The sequence below is a fragment of the Otolemur garnettii genome, unplaced genomic scaffold (genome assembly GCF_000181295.1).
Source record: "Otolemur garnettii isolate 467f Iridium unplaced genomic scaffold, OtoGar3 scaffold00046, whole genome shotgun sequence".
In the NCBI taxonomy this organism is placed as follows: domain Eukaryota; kingdom Metazoa; phylum Chordata; class Mammalia; order Primates; family Galagidae; genus Otolemur; species Otolemur garnettii.
Window position 1 is genome coordinate 6,237,536 of NW_003852441.1, and position 11,575 is coordinate 6,249,110.

General features: G+C 40.6%; 1 protein-coding gene across 4 annotated transcripts in view; it reads right to left on the minus strand.

The window, feature by feature from the left end:
- The window catches only part of ARHGAP44 (Rho GTPase activating protein 44), a 199,512-nt gene that overhangs the window by 104,884 nt on the left and 83,053 nt on the right, over positions 1-11,575 (minus strand). The window lies entirely within an intron of this gene.

The following is an 11,575-nucleotide window of genomic DNA, read 5'->3' on the forward strand; positions in this document are numbered from 1 at the left end:
GATTTTACCTCCTTCATGTTTACATGGTTGGAGCTGGAAAATGTTCTTCTTAGCAAAGTATCACAAGAATGGAAGAAAAAGTATCCAATGTACACAGCCTTATTATGAAACTAATTTATAGCTTTCATATGGGGAGGGGAGAGGGAAGGAGAGGGGTGGATGGGTGGAGGGAGGGTGATTGGAGGGAACACCTCTATGGTTTATACTTCAAAGGTACAAGTGAATCTTTCTAAAAGTAGAATATAAACGTCTTAACACAATAACTAAGAAAATGACATAAAGGCTATGTTAACCAGTTTGATGAAAATATTTCAAATTGTATATGAAAACACCACACTGTACCCCATGATTGCATTAATGTACACAGTGAACATTTAATAAAAAAAAAAGGTAATGTTGAAAGATAAAAAATAAATAAATAAATAAAAATGAAGTATGAACTTGATATACTGGGTGCAACTGCTTTCCCTACCCTGTCTTGCTCACAGCAACAGACTCTCCTAACTGGCTCTCCAAAGCCCATCTCTACTCAAGCTTCTTTGCTGCCCGCCACGACAGAGGGTGAAGACCAGTACTGCCCCAGTTTCCCCTGAAACTAGGAGCTCCATTGTGACCTAGTCTTAGGCTGTAAGACAAAAACAGAGTATGGTACAGGGCCATCTGGGAAAGTGTTGATTTACTGACAAAAATGAATAGGATTCATCTGCTGGCTCTTTCTTTTCTTCACATTTTGAATGCAGACATGATAGCAGGAGTGGCAGCAGCCGTACCATAACCATGAAGACTTGCCAAAGAGAACTGCACAGACATTACTGAGTCATTGTTTTAATTTATTCTTGGACTTATTTTTGAGAGAATTATTTCTAAAGCCATTCTAAGCAAGGGTTTCTATTACTGTACCTTAATGCAATCCTAGCTTAATACATTAGCAGCAAAGAATCACATTTTAAGATTAATTTTATTCTGAGTAAAAGTGCAATTATTTGATGTTCTTGAAATTGTTCATGCTTACCACATATCACTAGAGTAATTATTAACTTTACTCTAAATGTCCACCTGTAATACATACTAAGCAGTAAAGGATTACACAGTAGAGAGGTGGTTTTGAGAGTATTGAGAAAGGCTTCCTGGCTGGTGGGCAGAGATATGGAAGAAGGTCTGAATGGCAAAGCAACCCGAAAGCTGTCCCTTGGAGGAAGTGAAAGGCTATTAAATAAAGAGAATTAAACTGATGAGAGGAAAATTACTTCTTGGGAATTAGGGGGCAACAAAAAGCGGGGAAAAATAGTGGCAAAGTTATTCTAATGTCGGAACAAATCTGAGTTTTCAAAACAATGTTACAGCAGAACTAAGCTCAGAGAATTTTTATTAAAAAACAAAAACCATTCTTAATTAGTTTCTTCTGGAGATATTCAAGAAGAAAAAGTTACCTATAAAACAAACAAACAAAAAAAGATACTAGAAAAAGCCCAACTGGAGAATAGGAAAGACTTTTGGATATAAACTCTAATAAAAGTTCTTGAACAAAACATGGGAAATTTACAAGAAAGAAAAACAGAGAAAAATTTGTTTTCACAGACCTAAAGAAAAATACAGGTCCTCAAATTGAAAGGGTGTGGGCTGTTGAGGGGCAGAGTGAAAAATATTAGAAAGCTTTCAGAGAAGAGGAAGTTATCAATCAAGCTGGAGCGATCAGGGCAGTAGCAAAACGTATCAGCAATAATTGATACTAGCATATAAGAGAAGAATTCCAAAGATTTGAATGAAAATTCATTTAAATCAAAAAAATCTTATTATGGTAACCTATCAGTCAAATACAGAGGTGAAATAAAATCATATTTCAAGAGATAAGGAGGTTACTTCCCTTTCTGAGAAAGTTCCTTAAGGATAAACTCGGGAAAAATAAGATAAAACCTCAATCCAATAAGAAATGACAGAACCAATCCAGAGTCCAGCAAGGATGTCAGAACAGCAGGAGGTTTGGAAATAGGTCAATTCACATTAGGATTCGGTAGGTTCCAAGATGAAGAAAGCCGTCAAAATAACAGATGGAATGAGTTAAACTGGAGGATATGAAGGCATATGACTCTCACAATAGGAAAAACAAGGTAGCCCATAAAATGCCAGTTCCCCCCAAAAAATAGTCCAAGAAAGTTAGAATTCAAATATGAATCAAAGTGAAGTGATATAATATGATTGACTAATTTGTAGAATACAAGAAAAGAGAATCCATCTGGTCTTGGCACTAGAAACGTTCTCATTTTTTCCTTTATATGAAATAGATATCTTGACATTGGAAGCACACAGCAGGGAATATCATCAACACTTCGGTCCACAATGAATAACCTTTCAGTAGCCATAATAGAAGTACTTAGCTGACTTTTAAAATTTTAGAATCAACCTATAGACAAGGCATAAAAGACCACATTATGATGATTATAAGATAAAAGGTAAATTTTATCAATCTTCAAAATATAAAAAAAAAAAAGAGGAAAAAGAGGAAGAGAAGGAGGGAAGGAGGGAAGGAAGGAAGGAAGGAAGGAGAGAAAAACAGAAAAAGAAAAAGGAGCAGTTGGCCAAAGCCAGAAGTAAAGGAAAGGGCAGCAGAACCCCAATCTCTAACGCTCACTAAAGCCTATCAAGAGAGAGTATTAGACCATCCGCACCAGGTGCAGAGAGGTTTGAATGTAAATAAAAAGGCAGGTAATATGACAATTTTTAAAATGGATATAAAAGAGGATATGGGTAGTGCAATAGAATCAAAAGCTCATCTCATCAGCAGGAAGTAAATGGTGCATAAAAAAGTGTGTGTGTATAAACTAGCAGCGTAGAGAAGAGGAGGTACCCACCAGAGCTCTAAACACAGAAGCCATTAGAGGAACTGTCTCTAAACCACCAGAGCACTAAACACAGAAGCCATTAGACGAACTGTCTCTTGGGACCAGGACTGGGAGCTGGATCAGAGTAAAGGGGCTGATACCTTTCACTATAAACACTTCTCTACTACTTGATTTTTTAAAACCACGCCCAATTTTTTTTTTTAAAGGGTAATTCTCAGGGTTGCTAGGGTTTGGAAATACACATACTCATCCACGCTACTGGAAGGACTCCCTGGTACAACTTTCTTGAGGGCAATTTGGCAATATGCATTAATACCCCACAAATGTGGCAGCCCTTTCAGGAAGCAATTTAAATGAAGAAATTCATCCTGAAGAAATAATTGAGGATGGAAAGAAAAAGTCATCAGAGCACTGCTCCACTGAAGGTCCATGTTGTATTTAGACTTTTGTCCCTATTCCCTCAGAGTTGGGATAGACTTGGGGCGGGGGGAGTCCAACAGCTTTTCTACATCCAAAGGAGGTTAAGTAAATGAACTTTCATTTAAGTATTAAAAATGACAACATTTATTTGATATGTAAAGCTACGGAAGATATATTTAATGTGACATGGCAGGCTGTGAACCAGTATGTATAGCAAAAAAAAAAAAAAAAAAAAAGGTTAAATGTATATATACATATAATGGAAAAAGATAAGTAAGGTAAATATGTAAAAATGTAAGATGTATGCCAAAGTGACAGCCAGTCGTCTGTTCTTGCTTTAAATTTCTAATTCTTCTACAATGAACATCACATGTGTTGTAAAAGTGTATTGAAAGGGGGGTGATGCGGAAGAGAAACTGGGAGTTTTTGTTTCCTGGGAACAGAATTTCAGTTTCACAAGATGGACGGAGTTGTGTGGGTGGCTGGTGGTGACGGCTACACACGTAAATGTATTTGACACCTCTGCACCGTACATTTAAAAAGAGTTAAGGTGGCAAAATCTATGTTGTGTGCATTTTACCAGAGTTTTAAAAGTAAAATATATCAAAAACTAAAAGTAAACATTGTAAAATAATGTTAACTAGAATATTTTAGACTAACATATGAACAAACCTAATTACAAATGAGAAATCATGATACTGAGGTTAACCCAAAGACATCACACTTTAAGGTAGAGCTTTATAAAGTATTACATATATTTCACATACTCTATAAATGTTGCTTTTCCCTAGTCCTAAAAGGAGAATTTTCCTGCTGGTTTCTAAAATATGCAGGCATTATTTTTAAATCTCTAATCCAAATCCTACCAATTCATTGTTCTCTGAGTCCTTCAAACAATATCAATCTTTCCCAAGGGTGTTTTCTAGCCCCAAGGTTAATACCTTCTTCTCAAGAATAAGATGTTTAAAACTCAAAGGTCTTGCCATATGCTGTAATAAATCCTTAAATATGTATTTTCATGTTCACCAAATAATTTTATGCTCCTTTATAGGAAGAAAATATATGTTATATGTATTTTTTCTTATGCAAGTATATTTAAAATGTCTTTTGTTTTTGGCTTTTTAATCCCTCCCCATTTATTGTACATAGACCAACACTGAAAAATGGGCTTTCTCCATGGTCTTGGCAGTGGTTTGAGGACATAGATAAGGTGTTCTTGTTGTTATCTGATCTCCATAACTGTTATGGGCTGAACTGTCTCCCCCTAAAATTTCACACATTGCTAAGGTGACCAGACATCCTGCTTTTGGCAGGACAGTCCTGATTTTTAACAATTTGTCCCGCGTCCTGTGGCATTTTTAAAAAGTCCCAATTTTTGGAAAGAATACACAACAAGCTAGGGAATGGTGGGAGAATGGGAAGGGAATATACGGATATGAGTTTTATATTATTTTTGTTAATTTTATGTTAAACTTTAATAATAACAAATAATTTTTGAGAACTGATTAGCAAGAACTGCTTATCAAAGTTCACACTGTTGATCAGTTGTTAGAATTCGATCACCATTGTTTGGACTTAATGAACAATGGCATTTTTTGGCATTGGCAACCACGAAAACATTTTGTAACTGTCTCTCAGACGATATACATCATACTGTGTGTTAGTGCTAGTTAAACAAGTGATGTCAACAAATCAGCTATTCAGATAATTTAGGTAAGTAATTTATTTATTTATTTCATGAATTTAGCAGACAGTACTCATATCATTTATATTTTATAGTGGCAGCAAAAAGTCTAGCGCAGGCCTTGAAAGTGACACAACTTACGAGGTATCATTATTAAAAATATATATTGATAAGGAAAAGGTTAAATCTTGGGCATCAGAAAAAAATCACAATAGAGAACAAATGGTTAGAAATATTTCATCATTTTGAAACAAACCATGTTCCATACAATAATGCACTAAAAATTGTGGGATACATGCTGTTCTTACCAGGGACTAATGCTGCGACTGAACACGTTTTTTCTATAAATAAAGTGTGGACATCAGAAAAATCACAATTACGTGTTGGGACTTTGAAAGCCATTTTATGTGTGAAATATAATTTAACAAATTCTTGTGAAAAATTTCATGACCTTTTAAACAACGATAGCAATCTACTAAAAAAAATTCAAATAAGAAATATGCCAAAGAATAAAATAATACTGTACATAATTTTTTAATGTATTATATTTATAAATTGTACCTATGTTGAAATTAAAAAAAAATTACAATACTATTTTTGCATTCTATGAAAATTTTTGTTGCTCCATATAGACCAAATTTTTAATTAAGAACCCCTCCTCCCGTCAATGGTGTCCCACTTTACCAATGTTAAAATCTGGTCACCTTAATTGAAGTCCTAACCCCCAGGACCTCCAAAAGAGACTATATTTAGATACAGAGTCGATTAAGTTAAAATGAAGTCCTTAGTGTGGGCCCTCATCTATTATGACTTCTGTCCCTGAAAGAGGAGGTGAGGACACAGGCATACACAGAGGGAAGAATACGTGCAGAGTGCAGACACAGGGGAAGGTGGCCGTCCACAAGCCAAAGAGAGAGTCCTCACAGGGAAACAGTCCTGCAGGCACCTTGCTAGTGGCCTTCCAGCCTGAGAATATAATTTCTGTTGTTTATGCCTCCCAAGCACTTCATTATAATTACACACAGAGACTCATAATGGAGTGCATTCTTCATCTTCCAAATCATTCACTGTCTTTGTGAATTCCAAGAGTTGTGGGACCTTCATGGTTTTCAGAGTGCTTACAACATGATCATGGAGTCGTAGAATGGAGCAAGAAGTGTCTGTGCACCAGGCATCATCCCTCTGCTCCCGTCTGGGTGCCTTGTCTGCCAGACCACAGCATTCCTCTGGTTGAACAGCACTTTGTATATTATATAAACACCAGCAAAGTATCCCTAGAGGATCCCAAGCCCTCCCTCAGGGTATTTTCCTTGATATCTGTCACTGAAGAAAGGTTGTCTGGGATGGAGTTTAAGTGCAGTTCTCTCTAAAGGATTAAGGATAAACTCAATGGCCTGCCAAGGTCTTTTTCTAGACTAATGCTCTCACCACAGATTTAAAGATAAACCTGTGATCAAGTCCAAGGCAAAGTGGTTTGTAAACGTAGGCATGAGTCTGTGACACTGAAAATAACAATGTATCTTAGTGCACATTTCACGTACAGCTTTTGAATTGTACCTGGAGAAGTCTCCCCACACCACGAACTCCCAGTCCCAGTAAGAGGACGAGTAACACGCAACACGGGCTGACTGTGTGTGTCTGGCAGGGTGGGGCTCATCAAACACTGTTTTGCCAGAAGGCTGCAATTCCCTGACCACCTCCAAAAGAAGGGTCCAGATGAAACATTAATGTGAGTGCATTGTGGCTTCTCTCCTGGCAATCCTTCAACCCCCAGGATCCTTCTGGAACTGTCTGTTAGTTCCTTCTTACAAGTGCACCCTATTGTGTTCCCTGTGAGTGAGAGATAAGTACACTAGATCTCTCTTCTCACTTCCCAGAATCCCATACTCTTTCTCATGTGTGACTCAGCCAATCTCCAAGCCCCACTCCTGCAGGGGACAAAACATGCCACTCCATACATAATATGCTACTTCCACATAAGGACAATTTCGAGCTGGAGGCACAGAAGAATCAACAAATGCAGAAAGGCATCTCAGAGCCTCATCTGACCCACAGCAGAAACTCCTGAGACATAAAGGCTTCCATACTCCCCCTCTGCTGGGGAAGCTTTATGGCCATAAAGAAAATGGAAAGTCAGCACCGAGATAGACCTGCCAAATGTTGCTACAACAGTCCTTATCTTTCATGAGTTTTCCCACATATTTACCTTCCCATAGTCTGCTACCCCTTAAAAACCTAAAAACCTTTTTCCTTTGTCTTTTCACCTCTTTACAAATTTATAGTTCTTTGTTAAGATGATTTATAGGCCCAAGTTCTAACCACCCCTTTGTATTGCTCACCACCAAGTTTTTCTGCTACATTATGCATGGGCTAATACACTATTTTTCTCTTATTCATCTGTCTTTTGCCAGTTTGTCCCTAGCAGAAAACCTAAGAGGACAGAGGGAAAAAAAATTTTCCTCTCCTGCAACAGGAAGGCTTTTTAGCTGATATTCAGCCATAAGTGAAGGTGGACTGCGGTCTAGGCAGATGCAGAGGAAATATGGAGAGGAAATGCCGTCAGTACAGAGGAAAGGGACTTCGCAGGGCAAACTTCTCTATGCCAAGTAAGTCTGTCTGGGATCAAAAATATCAAGGTAGACAATGAGATACAGGCCTGTGGGTCACCTATTGGGGATCAGCTATCTCCCTGCTGGGGAATAGCTACCTAGAAGAGGATATAGTTGATCCAGAAAGAAACTTCCCACCGCTAAAATCATAATTAAACTTCCTCTCTATTAATAGATCAGTAGTAGGTAATTCTGGCCTCCCACCTAGCTGTTCTACTTCCCCACTCTTCTCCCGATCTGTGAACCGATGCATTTATTACAGAACACGTGTATTTTTCCGAGGTCCCAACTCTCACCCTGAGTTTGGTTGAGATTTGACTTCAAGCTACTAGCAGGGCTTTCCCTCCTGGTTCTTCTATTCTGTTGCGATAATCATTACTCAAAATACGGCATAAATTCCTGGTAAAAACAATCTCATCTCTTAATACTAGTTTAGTAGCGATCTCAAGAAACTGGAACATAAAGGAAGAAAGCAAAAGGGAGCAAGGAAGCTGTCTGTCCTTTCATGTTCCAGTTTCTTGAGATCGTTACTGAAATCGACGTTTGACCACTTGTGCCCCCAGCTAAATTTCATGAGTAACAATAAACTATAGGGCAATATTTTTCAACCTTTATCTAGCCTGCAGTTAAACCTGTAGCTCACTTAAATCATGTTGATCCAAAAGAGTAAAACAAGAATATACTTACTGTGCTGTGAATTTCTTTTGAAAATAATTTAATTAATGATCTTTATAAAAGTTTTCATAGCACACCTAAGATCTTCTCATGGCACACAGATTGAAAATCACTGCTTTAGGCCATCGTGACCTGAATAAGTCATAAATTACATGAGTATAAACTCCAAGGCCTTCATGCGTCACACTTGCAAAACAAAACTGGCCTATCTTAGACCCAGACAGAATCCTGGCCTCCAGGCCAGGTGCAGTGGCTCACACCTGTAACCCGTCTGTGAGGCCAAGTTAGGCAGATTGTTCAAAGTTAGGAGTTCAAGACCTACCTGAGCAAGAACAAGATTCTATCTCTACTAACAATAAAAAAAATTAGCTGGGCATGGTAGCAAGTATCTATAGCCCCAGCTACTTGGGAGGTTGTGGCAGGAGGATCCCCTGAACCCAGGAGTTTGAGGTTCCTAGGAGCCAGGCTGATGCCACTGCACTGTAGTTGGGGTGCCAGAGCAAGATCCTGTCTCAAAAAAAAAAAAAAAATCTTATATTCAGACACAACCACTGACGCAGTACTTCCACTCCTATATGCCCTGCCAGAGCCCCTCCACTCCTTCATTAGGAGGTGAAATTTATTTCTATTCCCCTGAAATAAGGAGGATCTTTTTGACCGCCTCATTGTGGAAGTAACAACATCCCAGGCTAGGTGAAAAGAACGCTCAGGGCTAGAGCCCGGATCCTCTGTCATAAGGAAGCCCAAAGCACACAGAGTGGCCACATGTGTGTATGTGGCCACCAGCTCCAGCTGAGGTCCCAGCTGATGCCAGCACAGACAGATGGACAGGTGAATAAGCAAGCCTGCGGGCGATATTACCCTCAGAGCCATGGTGAGGGCAACAGAAATGACCTGTTCCCTTTGAGCCCTGCCCAAATAGCAGATTCATGAGGGAAGTAAATGCCCAGAGTTATTTTAAGCCACTAGTTTGGGGCGGTTTGTTACAGCACACTGGATAACCGGAACAGCCACCACTTTATTTGCTCACTGTGCCATTCCACAGAAGAAATCAGGGACATGTACTGAGACCATCTCCTCTCTAGAACCCCCCAGGATTTACACACTGATGTAGAATGTTCATATTTCTCAAGGATTCAGTGTTGTCTCCAGACTTCTCCTGGGGTTTAAGAATAGCTTTGAGGAGATTCTAGAACCATCCACTTCTTTGGTGCTAACACGACTGCCAGTGAGAGGTAAAATGGGAGAGAAATGGCTTAATACAATAATCGAATTCTATAAAAATATACTTAACAAAGAAGACACGCAAAATGTTATGTCAGCTCTCAGGCTGACACTCAAATATCTTGAGTTATCTTGGTGAATGACAATACATTTTACAAATTTTAGGGGAAAAAAATTCTTATCTGAATTCACTTAACTAGGTCAAGGGATTTCAGAAATGTGGTGTAATGAGATTAGCAATAGAAGTCGTGCTTCTCCCTATGTTATTTCCAAGTGGCCCACTCCCTAGGGAGGCTGCTTAGCTTCTCCAGTCACCAGTTTCTTCACTGGTTCACTGGTTAATTAAGAAAACTGGGCCTTTATTATGAATATTATTATCATCATCATAGTCATTATTAGAGACAGGGTTTCTGTCACCCAGGCTAGAGTACAGTGCTATGATTATAGCTCACTGTAGCCTTGATCTCCTGTGGACTCCAGTGATCTTTCTGCTTCAGCCTCCCAAGAAGGTGGGACTTCAGGCCATCTAATTTTAAAAATTTTTTTGGTCGAGACAATGTCTCACTATTTTGCCCAGGCTGGTCTTAAGCTCCTGGCCTCAAGGTAGTCCTCCTGTCTCAGCCTCCCAGACTGCTGGGATTATAAGTGTGAGCCACTTATACCTGGTCTGCAGTGACCTTTAAGAGGATTCTGCCAGCTCAGCCAACCCTAGGAAGTTGAATAAACATTCGCATTAGATACCAAAAACACACTATACTCACAGCCCCATCATTTCACAGATGAAAGCACTGAGGACCTGATGAGGACCCAGGGGAAAGGAAGGAGTAGCATTACATTATGGAACAAGGTGCCACCAGGAAACTCTGCCAGTGGAAGATCGATCCAGATACACAGGGGTTCTTCATTCCACTCCTGTGTTACCAAACTCAGGAGGAAGAGACACATGAGGATGACAGAGATCAATGGAGGGACTCAACAAGTGAGAAGTCTGAGTGAGCCTTGGTGGCCCTGAGGACATCACCAGGATGTAGTCTTGCTGCACCCACCTCTCAGGTCTGCTTTTTGTAAGGAGGGCTCCATTCTTTGGCACTCTCTCCCCTCCTAGATCAACCATGGCTGCCAACAGCCGCAGAGTGAGGCCTATCTGCTCAGGAATCCCAACAGAGGGGGAGTCTCTTCCCAACAGGTCCAGCCAAAGTCTCAGAATTGATCTCTCCCATAGCAGTAGGCAGAACAATGCTCCCATTCTCCCAAAGTCCATGTTCTAATCCCAAGAACCTGTAGTATGTTATACTTTACGTGGCAAAAGAGGCTTCAGAGATGTCCAGATGCATCTTGAGATAAGGAGAATATCCAGGATTATGTGGGGGGAGGGGGGGTCCACTGCTATCCAAGGTGTTATCAGCCAAACTAAGGTGTGCTTGTCCATGACAGCAGCCGCGGGAGGACAGGCAGCCAACTCCCTATGGCTCACACCCAGGGTTTTAAAGGCAGGGGTGCATGTCAAGCAGGCAAAATTGCAAATCAATATATGAAGGTTACACATCGGCCCAGACCTAAAAGGTGGGATATCCTGAAGTGGGGGGAGAAAAACAGGCGACTCAGAGCTTCAGGAATCTGAGCTAACCTTCACCTTGGCTGACAGGAAAGGCGAGTTAAGGGGAGTGTGAGGCCCTCCAGGGGGCAACCTAGAACAAGGAATGGCAGTCAGAGCTCTGCTCCTCTGTTCCCCTTCTCTGCAATTTTCATCTTGTGAGGGTTTTGAAAAACAACTCAAGAACATATATGTTAAGATGCCACCTTTTAGTCTCCACGGGGGGCCACAGCACCTCCCAACTCCAGCTCACTGCTGGGTCAGGTTCACAGGGGCCACAGCACCTCCTGACCCCAGCTCACTGACAGTCCTGACCCCAGCTCACTGCTGGGTCAGGTTCACAGGGGCCACAGCACCTCTCAACCCCAGCTCACTGACAGTCCTGACCCCAGCTCACTGCTCTGTCAGGTTCACAGGGGCCACAGCACCTCCCAACCCCAGCTCACTGACAGTCCTGACCCCGGCTCACTGCTCTGTCAGGTTCACAGGGGCCACAGCACCTCCCGACCCCAGCTCACTGACAGTCCTG